Consider the following 19144-nt stretch of genomic DNA (forward strand, 5'->3'; position numbering starts at 1 on the left):
GAATAAAACATTTTGGGGTGAGCTAGAAGCTCAGCGAGTAACCAATAAAATCAATTATCAAATCAGTTTCACAAACATTCATTTCGATAATGTCATGATTCAATAATCAATGCACTTTCATTTCTCTCGTGAGCCAGTGAAATCATGGTACTTAGACGTCCAACGCTCCAAACAATCATTTAACATTAAACACTTAACATTGAACATTGAACATTGAGAAAGAGCCCATTGGTGCTCTACAGGAACATTAAACGGTGGAGGAGACGTTGGGGTCCAGCACACGAATTCCAAGTACTCATTTGAGCCAAAACATGTCAAGAACTTATATGCCGGCACACAGGATATGCAATCAAAGAAACGATGCAAGAAACATTTCAAAGGTAACGTTGAAAATCGTTTGAGGTCACTCACCTCCACGGCTCACAATCCTCGTCCAATATAGCCAATTTCATCGTTCAAGTCCAAGCCGTTTAACTTAACTCAAAGCAACCAACGCTATCCAAAATCGGACAGCATTTCCCCTTAATTCCTTTATTTTTCCAACCTACAAACAAACCCAATCACATAGCAATTAACCACAATTGCTCATACAATTCACAAACGATAAAACATATCCAATTAGGGCCTTAATACCCCTCAATTGAGCCAATTAGAAGCTCATAAGCCAACCTTGGAAAAATTCCCAAATTGAAACCCTAAAACCCGAAATTATACCATAAGCGTAATTTTTCCGCAAACGATCACAATTAACGCACAATCACTTCATTTAACACCATTTCAATCCATCAATTCAAGCCAACTAACCATAATCATAGTGAATCAGAAAAATATCCAATAAATCAGAAATTGGACCAACTTATCTCAAACCCATGAAATACTCCACAAAATACTACGCATGGCCACTACAAACCACTAATTAACCAATATTAGAACCAAAGGAAACTTGTTTATTCAACTCACCTCAAATTCAAGAGAGCTATCAACCTAGAGCTTCCCTTCAAAAACCCATCCATCACAAGCTTTAATCCACCTTAGCAAACCCTTGTGTGAAGTAGCTTCCAAAACCATCGGTTGAAACCCAAGATATTTGCAAAGATTGAAATTAGGAAATTTGAGAGTTTTCTCTCTATGAAGCTCGATTGAGCAGGGGCAAAAATGAAGAGCAAAAGCAGCCAAAACAAGATATTTATCAAGGAAACAGCCGGTCAAAGCTGCTGACCGGCTATGCCACGTCAGAATCCGGCCAGTTTCTGGCCGGATTCCCGGCCGGATTCCTAGCCGGATATGAGGCCGAGACTGAACCATTTTTTTTTCAAAATTGCAAGGCAATCCGGCCAGCTATCCGGCCGGATTTGGCCCTTTCCTTTTTCCAAATTTTTTTTTTGTTTCTTAACCGAGTTGAAAACCTGTTTTACTCCACTCGTCCAACAAAGATTTCTACCAAAGGAAAACCTCCTTCTTGCGGGGCGTCACAATCTCCCCTCCTTAAAAGAATGTCGTCCTCGACATTCCCACTTGTACGCACCAGATTCAAGTAACCCTCAAAAGTCACTTAACCATTCCAGACAAGCACTACGGGTCACTCTAATCCCACTTGTCGGATTTTCCATTTCTACAAGAGAACACGTACAGTTCAAACTAAACGCACAGTCCGGTATCCTAAACTTCAAGCCTAGGATACACTACAGGAATCTGAAGCCTAAGCTCTGATACCAATTGTAACGACCCCACCTCCCCCTAAGGCGTACCAGAGGGTTCGGCGGGCCGCCTGCCCAGCTCTCGCCAGGACTCGGTCAAACACTACAGTCCTCGAACAAATTACCATATAAAACTCAAATATATATCAACTTAACCAATGATTACACGTCGAGAGCGAAGCGTCCACGCATCCGCTGCGCCACTCTGATCCATAGGAAGTCCAATCACTAGACTATTACACATCCAATCAATTCCCAACGTTCAATACAATCCCTAATATGAACTATTACACAACAGGAAATCCAAATTCAAACTGTACACAAGATAATCTATCCACTCGCATGAATAAGCACTACAAGTCTTCGCTTTGCCTTGAGCCCTGTGGAGGGGAATAAAACATTTTGGGGTGAGCTAGAAGCTCAGCGAGTAACCAATAAAATCAATTATCAAATCAGTTTCACAAACATTCATTTCGATAATGTCATGATTCAATAATCAATGCACTTTCATTTCTCTCGTGAGCCAGTGAAATCATGGTACTTAGACGTCCAACGCTCCAAACAATCATTTAACATTAAACACTTAACATTGAACATTGAACATTGAGAAAGAGCCCATTGGTGCTCTACAGGAACATTAAACGGTGGAGGAGACGTTGGGGTCCAGCACACGAATTCCAAGTACTCATTTGAGCCAAAACATGTCAAGAACTTATATGCCGGCACACAGGATATGCAATCAAAGAAACGATGCAAGAAACATTTCAAAGGTAACGTTGAAAATCGTTTGAGGTCACTCACCTCCACGGCTCACAATCCTCGTCCAATATAGCCAATTTCATCGTTCAAGTCCAAGCCGTTTAACTTAACTCAAAGCAACCAACGCTATCCAAAATCGGACAGCATTTCCCCTTAATTCCTTTATTTTTCCAACCTACAAACAAACCCAATCACATAGCAATTAACCACAATTGCTCATACAATTCACAAACGATAAAACATATCCAATTAGGGCCTTAATACCCCTCAATTGAGCCAATTAGAAGCTCATAAGCCAACCTTGGAAAAATTCCCAAATTGAAACCCTAAAACCAGAAATTATACCATAAGCGTAATTTTTCCGCAAACGATCACAATTAACGCACAATCACTTCATTTAACACCATTTCAATCCATCAATTCAAGCCAACTAACCATAATCATAGTGAATCAGAAAAATATCCAATAAATCAAAAAATTGGACCAACTTATCTCAAACCCATGAAATACTCCACAAAATACTACGCATGGCCACTACAAACCACTAATTAACCAATATTAGAACCAAAGGAAACTTGTTTATTCAACTCACCTCAAATTCAAGAGAGCTATCAACCTAGAGCTTCCCTTCAAAAACCCATCCATCACAAGCTTTAATCCACCTTAGCAAACCCTTGTGTGAAGTAGCTTCCAAAACCATCGGTTGAAACCCAAGATATTTGCAAAGATTGAAATTAGGAAATTTGAGAGTTTTCTCTCTATGAAGCTCGATTGAGCAGGGGCAAAAATGAAGAGCAAAAGCAGCCAAAACAAGATATTTATCAAGGAAACAGCCGGTCAAAGCTGCTGACCGGCTATGCCACGTCAGAATCCGGCCAGTTTCTGGCCGGATTCCCGGCCGGATTCCTAGCCGGATATGAGGCCGAGACTGAACCATTTTTTTTTCAAAATTGCAAGGCAATCCGGCCAGCTATCCGGCCGGATTTGGCCCTTTCCTTTTTCCAAAATTTTTTTTTTGTTTCTTAACCGAGTTGAAAACCTGTTTTACTCCACTCGTCCAACAAAGATTTCTACCAAAGGAAAACCTCCTTCTTGCGGGGCGTCACAATCTCCCCTCCTTAAAAGAATGTCGTCCTCGACATTCCCACTTGTACGCACCAGATTCAAGTAACCCTCAAAAGTCACTTAACCATTCCAGACAAGCACTACGGGTCACTCTAATCCCACTTGTCGGATTTTCCATTTCTACAAGAGAACACGTACAGTTCAAACTAAACGCACAGTCCGGTATCCTAAACTTCAAGCCTAGGATACACTACAGGAATCTGAAGCCTAAGCTCTGATACCAATTGTAACGACCCCACCTCCCCCTAAGGCGTACCAGAGGGTTCGGCGGGCCGCCTGCCCAGCTCTCGCCAGGACTCGGTCAAACACTACAGTCCTCGAACAAATTACCATATAAAACTCAAATATATATCAACTTAACCAATGATTACACGTCGAGAGCGAAGCGTCCACGCATCCGCTGCGCCACTCTGATCCATAGGAAGTCCAATCACTAGACTATTACACATCCAATCAATTCCCAACGTTCAATACAATCCCTAATATGAACTATTACACAACAGGAAATCCAAATTCAAACTGTACACAAGATAATCTATCCACTCGCATGAATAAGCACTACAAGTCTTCGCTTTGCCTTGAGCCCTGTGGAGGGGAATAAAACATTTTGGGGTGAGCTAGAAGCTCAGCGAGTAACCAATAAAATCAATTATCAAATCAGTTTCACAAACATTCATTTCGATAATGTCATGATTCAATAATCAATGCACTTTCATTTCTCTCGTGAGCCAGTGAAATCATGGTACTTAGACGTCCAACGCTCCAAACAATCATTTAACATTAAACACTTAACATTGAACATTGAACATTGAGAAAGAGCCCATTGGTGCTCTACAGGAACATTAAACGGTGGAGGAGACGTTGGGGTCCAGCACACGAATTCCAAGTACTCATTTGAGCCAAAACATGTCAAGAACTTATATGCCGGCACACAGGATATGCAATCAAAGAAACGATGCAAGAAACATTTCAAAGGTAACGTTGAAAATCGTTTGAGGTCACTCACCTCCACGGCTCACAATCCTCGTCCAATATAGCCAATTTCATCGTTCAAGTCCAAGCCGTTTAACTTAACTCAAAGCAACCAACGCTATCCAAAATCGGACAGCATTTCCCCTTAATTCCTTTATTTTTCCAACCTACAAACAAACCCAATCACATAGCAATTAACCACAATTGCTCATACAATTCACAAACGATAAAACATATCCAATTAGGGCCTTAATACCCCTCAATTGAGCCAATTAGAAGCTCATAAGCCAACCTTGGAAAAATTCCCAAATTGAAACCCTAAAACCAGAAATTATACCATAAGCGTAATTTTTCCGCAAACGATCACAATTAACGCACAATCACTTCATTTAACACCATTTCAATCCATCAATTCAAGCCAACTAACCATAATCATAGTGAATCAGAAAAATATCCAATAAATCAAAAAATTGGACCAACTTATCTCAAACCCATGAAATACTCCACAAAATACTACGCATGGCCACTACAAACCACTAATTAACCAATATTAGAACCAAAGGAAACTTGTTTATTCAACTCACCTCAAATTCAAGAGAGCTATCAACCTAGAGCTTCCCTTCAAAAACCCATCCATCACAAGCTTTAATCCACCTTAGCAAACCCTTGTGTGAAGTAGCTTCCAAAACCATCGGTTGAAACCCAAGATATTTGCAAAGATTGAAATTAGGAAATTTGAGAGTTTTCTCTCTATGAAGCTCGATTGAGCAGGGGCAAAAATGAAGAGCAAAAGCAGCCAAAACAAGATATTTATCAAGGAAACAGCCGGTCAAAGCTGCTGACCGGCTATGCCACGTCAGAATCCGGCCAGTTTCTGGCCGGATTCCCGGCCGGATTCCTAGCCGGATATGAGGCCGAGACTGAACCATTTTTTTTTCAAAATTGCAAGGCAATCCGGCCAGCTATCCGGCCGGATTTGGCCCTTTCCTTTTTCCAAATTTTTTTTTTGTTTCTTAACCGAGTTGAAAACCTGTTTTACTCCACTCGTCCAACAAAGATTTCTACCAAAGGAAAACCTCCTTCTTGCGGGGCGTCACAATCTCCCCTCCTTAAAAGAATGTCGTCCTCGACATTCCCACTTGTACGCACCAGATTCAAGTAACCCTCAAAAGTCACTTAACCATTCCAGACAAGCACTACGGGTCACTCTAATCCCACTTGTCGGATTTTCCATTTCTACAAGAGAACACGTACAGTTCAAACTAAACGCACAGTCCGGTATCCTAAACTTCAAGCCTAGGATACACTACAGGAATCTGAAGCCTAAGCTCTGATACCAATTGTAACGACCCCACCTCCCCCTAAGGCGTACCAGAGGGTTCGGCGGGCCGCCTGCCCAGCTCTCGCCAGGACTCGGTCAAACACTACAGTCCTCGAACAAATTACCATATAAAACTCAAATATATATCAACTTAACCAATGATTACACGTCGAGAGCGAAGCGTCCACGCATCCGCTGCGCCACTCTGATCCATAGGAAGTCCAATCACTAGACTATTACACATCCAATCAATTCCCAACGTTCAATACAATCCCTAATATGAACTATTACACAACAGGAAATCCAAATTCAAACTGTACACAAGATAATCTATCCACTCGCATGAATAAGCACTACAAGTCTTCGCTTTGCCTTGAGCCCTGTGGAGGGGAATAAAACATTTTGGGGTGAGCTAGAAGCTCAGCGAGTAACCAATAAAATCAATTATCAAATCAGTTTCACAAACATTCATTTCGATAATGTCATGATTCAATAATCAATGCACTTTCATTTCTCTCGTGAGCCAGTGAAATCATGGTACTTAGACGTCCAACGCTCCAAACAATCATTTAACATTAAACACTTAACATTGAACATTGAACATTGAGAAAGAGCCCATTGGTGCTCTACAGGAACATTAAACGGTGGAGGAGACGTTGGGGTCCAGCACACGAATTCCAAGTACTCATTTGAGCCAAAACATGTCAAGAACTTATATGCCGGCACACAGGATATGCAATCAAAGAAACGATGCAAGAAACATTTCAAAGGTAACGTTGAAAATCGTTTGAGGTCACTCACCTCCACGGCTCACAATCCTCGTCCAATATAGCCAATTTCATCGTTCAAGTCCAAGCCGTTTAACTTAACTCAAAGCAACCAACGCTATCCAAAATCGGACAGCATTTCCCCTTAATTCCTTTATTTTTCCAACCTACAAACAAACCCAATCACATAGCAATTAACCACAATTGCTCATACAATTCACAAACGATAAAACATATCCAATTAGGGCCTTAATACCCCTCAATTGAGCCAATTAGAAGCTCATAAGCCAACCTTGGAAAAATTCCCAAATTGAAACCCTAAAACCAGAAATTATACCATAAGCGTAATTTTTCCGCAAACGATCACAATTAACGCACAATCACTTCATTTAACACCATTTCAATCCATCAATTCAAGCCAACTAACCATAATCATAGTGAATCAGAAAAATATCCAATAAATCAAAAAATTGGACCAACTTATCTCAAACCCATGAAATACTCCACAAAATACTACGCATGGCCACTACAAACCACTAATTAACCAATATTAGAACCAAAGGAAACTTGTTTATTCAACTCACCTCAAATTCAAGAGAGCTATCAACCTAGAGCTTCCCTTCAAAAACCCATCCATCACAAGCTTTAATCCACCTTAGCAAACCCTTGTGTGAAGTAGCTTCCAAAACCATCGGTTGAAACCCAAGATATTTGCAAAGATTGAAATTAGGAAATTTGAGAGTTTTCTCTCTATGAAGCTCGATTGAGCAGGGGCAAAAATGAAGAGCAAAAGCAGCCAAAACAAGATATTTATCAAGGAAACAGCCGGTCAAAGCTGCTGACCGGCTATGCCACGTCAGAATCCGGCCAGTTTCTGGCCGGATTCCCGGCCGGATTCCTAGCCGGATATGAGGCCGAGACTGAACCATTTTTTTTTCAAAATTGCAAGGCAATCCGGCCAGCTATCCGGCCGGATTTGGCCCTTTCCTTTTTCCAAATTTTTTTTTTGTTTCTTAACCGAGTTGAAAACCTGTTTTACTCCACTCGTCCAACAAAGATTTCTACCAAAGGAAAACCTCCTTCTTGCGGGGCGTCACAATCTCCCCTCCTTAAAAGAATGTCGTCCTCGACATTCCCACTTGTACGCACCAGATTCAAGTAACCCTCAAAAGTCACTTAACCATTCCAGACAAGCACTACGGGTCACTCTAATCCCACTTGTCGGATTTTCCATTTCTACAAGAGAACACGTACAGTTCAAACTAAACGCACAGTCCGGTATCCTAAACTTCAAGCCTAGGATACACTACAGGAATCTGAAGCCTAAGCTCTGATACCAATTGTAACGACCCCACCTCCCCCTAAGGCGTACCAGAGGGTTCGGCGGGCCGCCTGCCCAGCTCTCGCCAGGACTCGGTCAAACACTACAGTCCTCGAACAAATTACCATATAAAACTCAAATATATATCAACTTAACCAATGATTACACGTCGAGAGCGAAGCGTCCACGCATCCGCTGCGCCACTCTGATCCATAGGAAGTCCAATCACTAGACTATTACACATCCAATCAATTCCCAACGTTCAATACAATCCCTAATATGAACTATTACACAACAGGAAATCCAAATTCAAACTGTACACAAGATAATCTATCCACTCGCATGAATAAGCACTACAAGTCTTCGCTTTGCCTTGAGCCCTGTGGAGGGGAATAAAACATTTTGGGGTGAGCTAGAAGCTCAGCGAGTAACCAATAAAATCAATTATCAAATCAGTTTCACAAACATTCATTTCGATAATGTCATGATTCAATAATCAATGCACTTTCATTTCTCTCGTGAGCCAGTGAAATCATGGTACTTAGACGTCCAACGCTCCAAACAATCATTTAACATTAAACACTTAACATTGAACATTGAACATTGAGAAAGAGCCCATTGGTGCTCTACAGGAACATTAAACGGTGGAGGAGACGTTGGGGTCCAGCACACGAATTCCAAGTACTCATTTGAGCCAAAACATGTCAAGAACTTATATGCCGGCACACAGGATATGCAATCAAAGAAACGATGCAAGAAACATTTCAAAGGTAACGTTGAAAATCGTTTGAGGTCACTCACCTCCACGGCTCACAATCCTCGTCCAATATAGCCAATTTCATCGTTCAAGTCCAAGCCGTTTAACTTAACTCAAAGCAACCAACGCTATCCAAAATCGGACAGCATTTCCCCTTAATTCCTTTATTTTTCCAACCTACAAACAAACCCAATCACATAGCAATTAACCACAATTGCTCATACAATTCACAAACGATAAAACATATCCAATTAGGGCCTTAATACCCCTCAATTGAGCCAATTAGAAGCTCATAAGCCAACCTTGGAAAAATTCCCAAATTGAAACCCTAAAACCAGAAATTATACCATAAGCGTAATTTTTCCGCAAACGATCACAATTAACGCACAATCACTTCATTTAACACCATTTCAATCCATCAATTCAAGCCAACTAACCATAATCATAGTGAATCAGAAAAATATCCAATAAATCAAAAAATTGGACCAACTTATCTCAAACCCATGAAATACTCCACAAAATACTACGCATGGCCACTACAAACCACTAATTAACCAATATTAGAACCAAAGGAAACTTGTTTATTCAACTCACCTCAAATTCAAGAGAGCTATCAACCTAGAGCTTCCCTTCAAAAACCCATCCATCACAAGCTTTAATCCACCTTAGCAAACCCTTGTGTGAAGTAGCTTCCAAAACCATCGGTTGAAACCCAAGATATTTGCAAAGATTGAAATTAGGAAATTTGAGAGTTTTCTCTCTATGAAGCTCGATTGAGCAGGGGCAAAAATGAAGAGCAAAAGCAGCCAAAACAAGATATTTATCAAGGAAACAGCCGGTCAAAGCTGCTGACCGGCTATGCCACGTCAGAATCCGGCCAGTTTCTGGCCGGATTCCCGGCCGGATTCCTAGCCGGATATGAGGCCGAGACTGAACCATTTTTTTTTCAAAATTGCAAGGCAATCCGGCCAGCTATCCGGCCGGATTTGGCCCTTTCCTTTTTCCAAATTTTTTTTTTGTTTCTTAACCGAGTTGAAAACCTGTTTTACTCCACTCGTCCAACAAAGATTTCTACCAAAGGAAAACCTCCTTCTTGCGGGGCGTCACAATCTCCCCTCCTTAAAAGAATGTCGTCCTCGACATTCCCACTTGTACGCACCAGATTCAAGTAACCCTCAAAAGTCACTTAACCATTCCAGACAAGCACTACGGGTCACTCTAATCCCACTTGTCGGATTTTCCATTTCTACAAGAGAACACGTACAGTTCAAACTAAACGCACAGTCCGGTATCCTAAACTTCAAGCCTAGGATACACTACAGGAATCTGAAGCCTAAGCTCTGATACCAATTGTAACGACCCCACCTCCCCCTAAGGCGTACCAGAGGGTTCGGCGGGCCGCCTGCCCAGCTCTCGCCAGGACTCGGTCAAACACTACAGTCCTCGAACAAATTACCATATAAAACTCAAATATATATCAACTTAACCAATGATTACACGTCGAGAGCGAAGCGTCCACGCATCCGCTGCGCCACTCTGATCCATAGGAAGTCCAATCACTAGACTATTACACATCCAATCAATTCCCAACGTTCAATACAATCCCTAATATGAACTATTACACAACAGGAAATCCAAATTCAAACTGTACACAAGATAATCTATCCACTCGCATGAATAAGCACTACAAGTCTTCGCTTTGCCTTGAGCCCTGTGGAGGGGAATAAAACATTTTGGGGTGAGCTAGAAGCTCAGCGAGTAACCAATAAAATCAATTATCAAATCAGTTTCACAAACATTCATTTCGATAATGTCATGATTCAATAATCAATGCACTTTCATTTCTCTCGTGAGCCAGTGAAATCATGGTACTTAGACGTCCAACGCTCCAAACAATCATTTAACATTAAACACTTAACATTGAACATTGAACATTGAGAAAGAGCCCATTGGTGCTCTACAGGAACATTAAACGGTGGAGGAGACGTTGGGGTCCAGCACACGAATTCCAAGTACTCATTTGAGCCAAAACATGTCAAGAACTTATATGCCGGCACACAGGATATGCAATCAAAGAAACGATGCAAGAAACATTTCAAAGGTAACGTTGAAAATCGTTTGAGGTCACTCACCTCCACGGCTCACAATCCTCGTCCAATATAGCCAATTTCATCGTTCAAGTCCAAGCCGTTTAACTTAACTCAAAGCAACCAACGCTATCCAAAATCGGACAGCATTTCCCCTTAATTCCTTTATTTTTCCAACCTACAAACAAACCCAATCACATAGCAATTAACCACAATTGCTCATACAATTCACAAACGATAAAACATATCCAATTAGGGCCTTAATACCCCTCAATTGAGCCAATTAGAAGCTCATAAGCCAACCTTGGAAAAATTCCCAAATTGAAACCCTAAAACCAGAAATTATACCATAAGCGTAATTTTTCCGCAAACGATCACAATTAACGCACAATCACTTCATTTAACACCATTTCAATCCATCAATTCAAGCCAACTAACCATAATCATAGTGAATCAGAAAAATATCCAATAAATCAGAAATTGGACCAACTTATCTCAAACCCATGAAATACTCCACAAAATACTACGCATGGCCACTACAAACCACTAATTAACCAATATTAGAACCAAAGGAAACTTGTTTATTCAACTCACCTCAAATTCAAGAGAGCTATCAACCTAGAGCTTCCCTTCAAAAACCCATCCATCACAAGCTTTAATCCACCTTAGCAAACCCTTGTGTGAAGTAGCTTCCAAAACCATCGGTTGAAACCCAAGATATTTGCAAAGATTGAAATTAGGAAATTTGAGAGTTTTCTCTCTATGAAGCTCGGTTGAGCAGGGGCAAAAATGAAGAGCAAAAGCAGCCAAAACAAGATATTTATCAAGGAAACAGCCGGTCAAGGCTGCTGACCGGCTGTGCCACGTCAGAATCCGGCCAGTTTCTGGCCGGATTCCCGGCCGGATTCCTGGCCGGATATGAGGCCGAGACTGAACCATTTTTTTTTCAAAATTGCAAGGCAATCCGGCCAGCTATCCGGCCGGATTTGGCCCTTTCCTTTTTCCAAATTTTTTTTTTTTGTTTCTTAACCGAGTTGAAAACCTGTTTTACTCCACTCGTCCAACAAAGATTTCTACCAAAGGAAAACCTCCTTCTTGCGGGGCGTCACAATCTCCCCTCCTTAAAAGAATGTCGTCCTCGACATTCCCACTTGTACGCACCAGATTCAAGTAACCCTCAAAAGTCACTTAACCATTCCAGACAAGCACTACGGGTCACTCTAATCCCACTTGTCGGATTTTCCATTTCTACAAGAGAACACGTACAGTTCAAACTAAACGCACAGTCCGGTATCCTAAACTTCAAGCCTAGGATACACTACAGGAATCTGAAGCCTAAGCTCTGATACCAATTGTAACGACCCCACCTCCCCCTAAGGCGTACCAGAGGGTTCGGCGGGCCGCCTGCCCAGCTCTCGCCAGGACTCGGTCAAACACTACAGTCCTCGAACAAATTACCATATAAAACTCAAATATATATCAACTTAACCAATGATTACACGTCGAGAGCGAAGCGTCCACGCATCCGCTGCGCCACTCTGATCCATAGGAAGTCCAATCACTAGACTATTACACATCCAATCAATTCCCAACGTTCAATACAATCCCTAATATGAACTATTACACCACAGGAAATCCAAATTCAAACTGTACACAAGATAATCTATCCACTCGCATGAATAAGCACTACAAGTCTTCGCTTTGCCTTGAGCCCTGTGGAGGGGAATAAAACATTTTGGGGTGAGCTAGAAACTCAGCGAGTAACCAATAAAATCAATTATCAAATCAGTTTCACAAACATTCATTTCGATAATGTCATGATTCAATAATCAATGCACTTTCATTTCTCTCGTGAGCCAGTGAAATCATGGTACTTAGACGTCCAACGCTCCAAACAATCATTTAACATTAAACACTTAACATTGAACATTGAACATTGAGAAAGAGCCCATTGGTGCTCTACAGGAACATTAAACGGTGGAGGAGACGTTGGGGTCCAGCACACGAATTCCAAGTACTCATTTGAGCCAAAACATGTCAAGAACTTATATGCCGGCACACAGGATATGCAATCAAAGAAACGATGCAAGAAACATTTCAAAGGTAACGTTGAAAATCGTTTGAGGTCACTCACCTCCACGGCTCACAATCCTCGTCCAATATAGCCAATTTCATCGTTCAAGTCCAAGCCGTTTAACTTAACTCAAAGCAACCAACGCTATCCAAAATCGGACAGCATTTCCCCTTAATTCCTTTATTTTTCCAACCTACAAACAAACCCAATCACATAGCAATTAACCACAATTGCTCATACAATTCACAAACGATAAAACATATCCAATTAGGGCCTTAATACCCCTCAATTGAGCCAATTAGAAGCTCATAAGCCATCCTTGGAAAAATTCCCAAATTGAAACCCTAAAACCAGAAATTATACCATAAGCGTAATTTTTCCGCAAACGATCACAATTAACGCACAATCACTTCATTTAACACCATTTCAATCCATCAATTCAAGCCAACTAACCATAATCATAGTGAATCAGAAAAATATCCAATAAATCAGAAATTGGACCAACTTATCTCAAACCCATGAAATACTCCACAAAATACTACGCATGGCCACTACAAACCACTAATTAACCAATATTAGAACCAAAGGAAACTTGTTTATTCAACTCACCTCAAATTCAAGAGAGCTATCAACCTAGAGCTTCCCTTCAAAAACCCATCCATCACAAGCTTTAATCCACCTTAGCAAACCCTTGTGTGAAGTAGCTTCCAAAACCATCGGTTGAAACCCAAGATATTTGCAAAGATTGAAATTAGGAAATTTGAGAGTTTTCTCTCTATGAAGCTCGGTTGAGCAGGGGCAAAAATGAAGAGCAAAAGCAGCCAAAACAAGATATTTATCAAGGAAACAGCCGGTCAAGGCTGCTGACCGGCTGTGCCACGTCAGAATCCGGCCAGTTTCTGGCCGGATTCCCGGCCGGATTCCTGGCCGGATATGAGGCCGAGACTGAACCATTTTTTTTTCAAAATTGCAAGGCAATCCGGCCAGCTATCCGGCCGGATTTGGCCCTTTCCTTTTTCCAAAATTTTTTTTTTGTTTCTTAACCGAGTTGAAAACCTGTTTTACTCCACTCGTCCAACAAAGATTTCTACCAAAGGAAAACCTCCTTCTTGCGGGGCGTCACAATCTCCCCTCCTTAAAAGAATGTCGTCCTCGACATTCCCACTTGTACGCACCAGATTCAAGTAACCCTCAAAAGTCACTTAACCATTCCAGACAAGCACTACGGGTCACTCTAATCCCACTTGTCGGATTTTCCATTTCTACAAGAGAACACGTACAGTTCAAACTAAACGCACAGTCCGGTATCCTAAACTTCAAGCCTAGGATACACTACAGGAATCTGAAGCCTAAGCTCTGATACCAATTGTAACGACCCCACCTCCCCCTAAGGCGTACCAGAGGGTTCGGCGGGCCGCCTGCCCAGCTCTCGCCAGGACTCGGTCAAACACTACAGTCCTCGAACAAATTACCATATAAAACTCAAATATATATCAACTTAACCAATGATTACACGTCGAGAGCGAAGCGTCCACGCATCCGCTGCGCCACTCTGATCCATAGGAAGTCCAATCACTAGACTATTACACATCCAATCAATTCCCAACGTTCAATACAATCCCTAATATGAACTATTACACAACAGGAAATCCAAATTCAAACTGTACACAAGATAATCTATCCACTCGCATGAATAAGCACTACAAGTCTTCGCTTTGCCTTGAGCCCTGTGGAGGGGAATAAAACATTTTGGGGTGAGCTAGAAGCTCAGCGAGTAACCAATAAAATCAATTATCAAATCAGTTTCACAAACATTCATTTCGATAATGTCATGATTCAATAATCAATGCACTTTCATTTCTCTCGTGAGCCAGTGAAATCATGGTACTTAGACGTCCAACGCTCCAAACAATCATTTAACATTAAACACTTAACATTGAACATTGAACATTGAGAAAGAGCCCATTGGTGCTCTACAGGAACATTAAACGGTGGAGGAGACGTTGGGGTCCAGCACACGAATTCCAAGTACTCATTTGAGCCAAAACATGTCAAGAACTTATATGCCGGCACACAGGATATGCAATCAAAGAAACGATGCAAGAAACATTTCAAAGGTAACGTTGAAAATCGTTTGAGGTCACTCACCTCCACGGCTCACAATCCTCGTCCAATATAGCCAATTTCATCGTTCAAGTCCAAGCCGTTTAACTTAACTCAAAGCAACCAACGCTATCCAAAATCGGACAGCATTTCCCCTTAATTCCTTTATTTTTCCAACCTACAAACAAACCCAATCACATAGCAATTAACCACAATTGCTCATACAATTCACAAACGATAAAACATATCCAATTAGGGCCTTAATACCCCTCAATTGAGCCAATTAGAAGCTCATAAGCCAACCTTGGAAAAATTCCCAAATTGAAACCCTAAAACCAGAAATTATACCATAAGCGTAATTTTTCCGCAAACGATCACAATTAACGCACAATCACTTCATTTAACACCATTTCAATCCATCAATTCAAGCCAACTAACCATAATCATAGTGAATCAGAAAAATATCCAATAAATCAGAAATTGGACCAACTTATCTCAAACCCATGAAATACTCCACAAAATACTACGCATGGCCACTACAAACCACTAATTAACCAATATTAGAACCAAAGGAAACTTGTTTATTCAACTCACCTCAAATTCAAGAGAGCTATCAACCTAGAGCTTCCCTTCAAAAACCCATCCATCACAAGCTTTAATCCACCTTAGCAAACCCTTGTGTGAAGTAGCTTCCAAAACCATCGGTTGAAACCCAAGATATTTGCAAAGATTGAAATTAGGAAATTTGAGAGTTTTCTCTCTATGAAGCTCGGTTGAGCAGGGGCAAAAATGAAGAGCAAAAGCAGCCAAAACAAGATATTTATCAAGGAAACAGCCGGTCAAGGCTGCTGACCGGCTGTGCCACGTCAGAATCCGGCCAGTTTCTGGCCGGATTCCCGGCCGGATTCCTGGCCGGATATGAGGCCGAGACTGAACCATTTTTTTTTCAAAATTGCAAGGCAATCCGGCCAGCTATCCGGCCGGATTTGGCCCTTTCCTTTTTCCAAATTTTTTTTTTTTGTTTCTTAACCGAGTTGAAAACCTGTTTTACTCCACTCGTCCAACAAAGATTTCTACCAAAGGAAAACCTCCTTCTTGCGGGGCGTCACAATCTCCCCTCCTTAAAAGAATGTCGTCCTCGACATTCCCACTTGTACGCACCAGATTCAAGTAACCCTCAAAAGTCACTTAACCATTCCAGACAAGCACTACGGGTCACTCTAATCCCACTTGTCGGATTTTCCATTTCTACAAGAGAACACGTACAGTTCAAACTAAACGCACAGTCCGGTATCCTAAACTTCAAGCCTAGGATACACTACAGGAATCTGAAGCCTAAGCTCTGATACCAATTGTAACGACCCCACCTCCCCCTAAGGCGTACCAGAGGGTTCGGCGGGCCGCCTGCCCAGCTCTCGCCAGGACTCGGTCAAACACTACAGTCCTCGAACAAATTACCATATAAAACTCAAATATATATCAACTTAACCAATGATTACACGTCGAGAGCGAAGCGTCCACGCATCCGCTGCGCCACTCTGATCCATAGGAAGTCCAATCACTAGACTATTACACATCCAATCAATTCCCAACGTTCAATACAATCCCTAATATGAACTATTACACAACAGGAAATCCAAATTCAAACTGTACACAAGATAATCTATCCACTCGCATGAATAAGCACTACAAGTCTTCGCTTTGCCTTGAGCCCTGTGGAGGGGAATAAAACATTTTGGGGTGAGCTAGAAACTCAGCGAGTAACCAATAAAATCAATTATCAAATCAGTTTCACAAACATTCATTTCGATAATGTCATGATTCAATAATCAATGCACTTTCATTTCTCTCGTGAGCCAGTGAAATCATGGTACTTAGACGTCCAACGCTCCAAACAATCATTTAACATTAAACACTTAACATTGAACATTGAACATTGAGAAAGAGCCCATTGGTGCTCTACAGGAACATTAAACGGTGGAGGAGACGTTGGGGTCCAGCACACGAATTCCAAGTACTCATTTGAGCCAAAACATGTCAAGAACTTATATGCCGGCACACAGGATATGCAATCAAAGAAACGATGCAAGAAACATTTCAAAGGTAACGTTGAAAATCGTTTGAGGTCACTCACCTCCACGGCTCACAATCCTCGTCCAATATAGCCAATTTCATCGTTCAAGTCCAAGCCGTTTAACTTAACTCAAAGCAACCAACGCTATCCAAAATCGGACAGCATTTCCCCTTAATTCCTTTATTTTTCCAACCTACAAACAAACCCAATCACATAGCAATTAACCACAATTGCTCATACAATTCACAAACGATAAAACATATCCAATTAGGGCCTTAATACCCCTCAATTGAGCCAATTAGAAGCTCATAAGCCATCCTTGGAAAAATTCCCAAATTGAAACCCTAAAACCAGAAATTATACCATAAGCGTAATTTTTCCGCAAACGATCACAATTAACGCACAATCACTTCATTTAACACCATTTCAATCCATCAATTCAAGCCAACTAACCATAATCATAGTGAATCAGAAAAATATCCAATAAATCAGAAATTGGACCAACTTATCTCAAACCCATGAAATACTCCACAAAATACTACGCATGGCCACTACAAACCACTAATTAACCAATATTAGAACCAAAGGAAACTTGTTTATTCAACTCACCTCAAATTCAAGAGAGCTATCAACCTAGAGCTTCCCTTCAAAAACCCATCCATCACAAGCTTTAATCCACCTTAGCAAACCCTTGTGTGAAGTAGCTTCCAAAACCATCGGTTGAAACCCAAGATATTTGCAAAGATTGAAATTAGGAAATTTGAGAGTTTTCTCTCTATGAAGCTCGGTTGAGCAGGGGCAAAAATGAAGAGCAAAAGCAGCCAAAACAAGATATTTATCAAGGAAACAGCCGGTCAAGGCTGCTGACCGGCTGTGCCACGTCAGAATCCGGCCAGTTTCTGGCCGGATTCCCGGCCGGATTCCTGGCCGGATATGAGGCCGAGACTGAACCATTTTTTTTTCAAAATTGCAAGGCAATCCGGCCAGCTATCCGGCCGGATTTGGCCCTTTCCTTTTTCCAAATTTTTTTTTTTTGTTTCTTAACCGAGTTGAAAACCTGTTTTACTCCACTCGTCCAACAAAGATTTCTACCAAAGGAAAACCTCCTTCTTGCGGGGCGTCACAATCTCCCCTCCTTAAAAGAATGTCGTCCTCGACATTCCCACTTGTACGCACCAGATTCAAGTAACCCTCAAAAGTCACTTAACCATTCCAGACAAGCACTACGGGTCACTCTAATCCCACTTGTCGGATTTTCCATTTCTACAAGAGAACACGTACAGTTCAAACTAAACGCACAGTCCGGTATCCTAAACTTCAAGCCTAGGATACACTACAGGAATCTGAAGCCTAAGCTCTGATACCAATTGTAACGACCCCACCTCCCCCTAAGGCGTACCAGAGGGTTCGGCGGGCCGCCTGCCCAGCTCTCGCCAGGACTCGGTCAAACACTACAGTCCTCGAACAAATTACCATATAAAACTCAAATATATATCAACTTAACCAATGATTACACGTCGAGAGCGAAGCGTCCACGCATCCGCTGCGCCACTCTGATCCATAGGAAGTCCAATCACTAGACTATTACACATCCAATCAATTCCCAACGTTCAATACAATCCCTAATATGAACTATTACACCACAGGAAATCCAAATTCAAACTGTACACAAGATAATCTATCCACTCGCATGAATAAGCACTACAAGTCTTCGCTTTGCCTTGAGCCCTGTGGAGGGGAATAAAACATTTTGGGGTGAGCTAGAAACTCAGCGAGTAACCAATAAAATCAATTATCAAATCAGTTTCACAAACATTCATTTCGATAATGTCATGATTCAATAATCAATGCACTTTCATTTCTCTCGTGAGCCAGTGAAATCATGGTACTTAGACGTCCAACGCTCCAAACAATCATTTAACATTAAACACTTAACATTGAACATTGAACATTGAGAAAGAGCCCATTGGTGCTCTACAGGAACATTAAACGGTGGAGGAGACGTTGGGGTCCAGCACACGAATTCCAAGTACTCATTTGAGCCAAAACATGTCAAGAACTTATATGCCGGCACACAGGATATGCAA

This window comes from Coffea arabica, chromosome 2c (genome assembly GCF_036785885.1).
Source record: "Coffea arabica cultivar ET-39 chromosome 2c, Coffea Arabica ET-39 HiFi, whole genome shotgun sequence".
Lineage (NCBI taxonomy): Eukaryota > Viridiplantae > Streptophyta > Magnoliopsida > Gentianales > Rubiaceae > Coffea > Coffea arabica.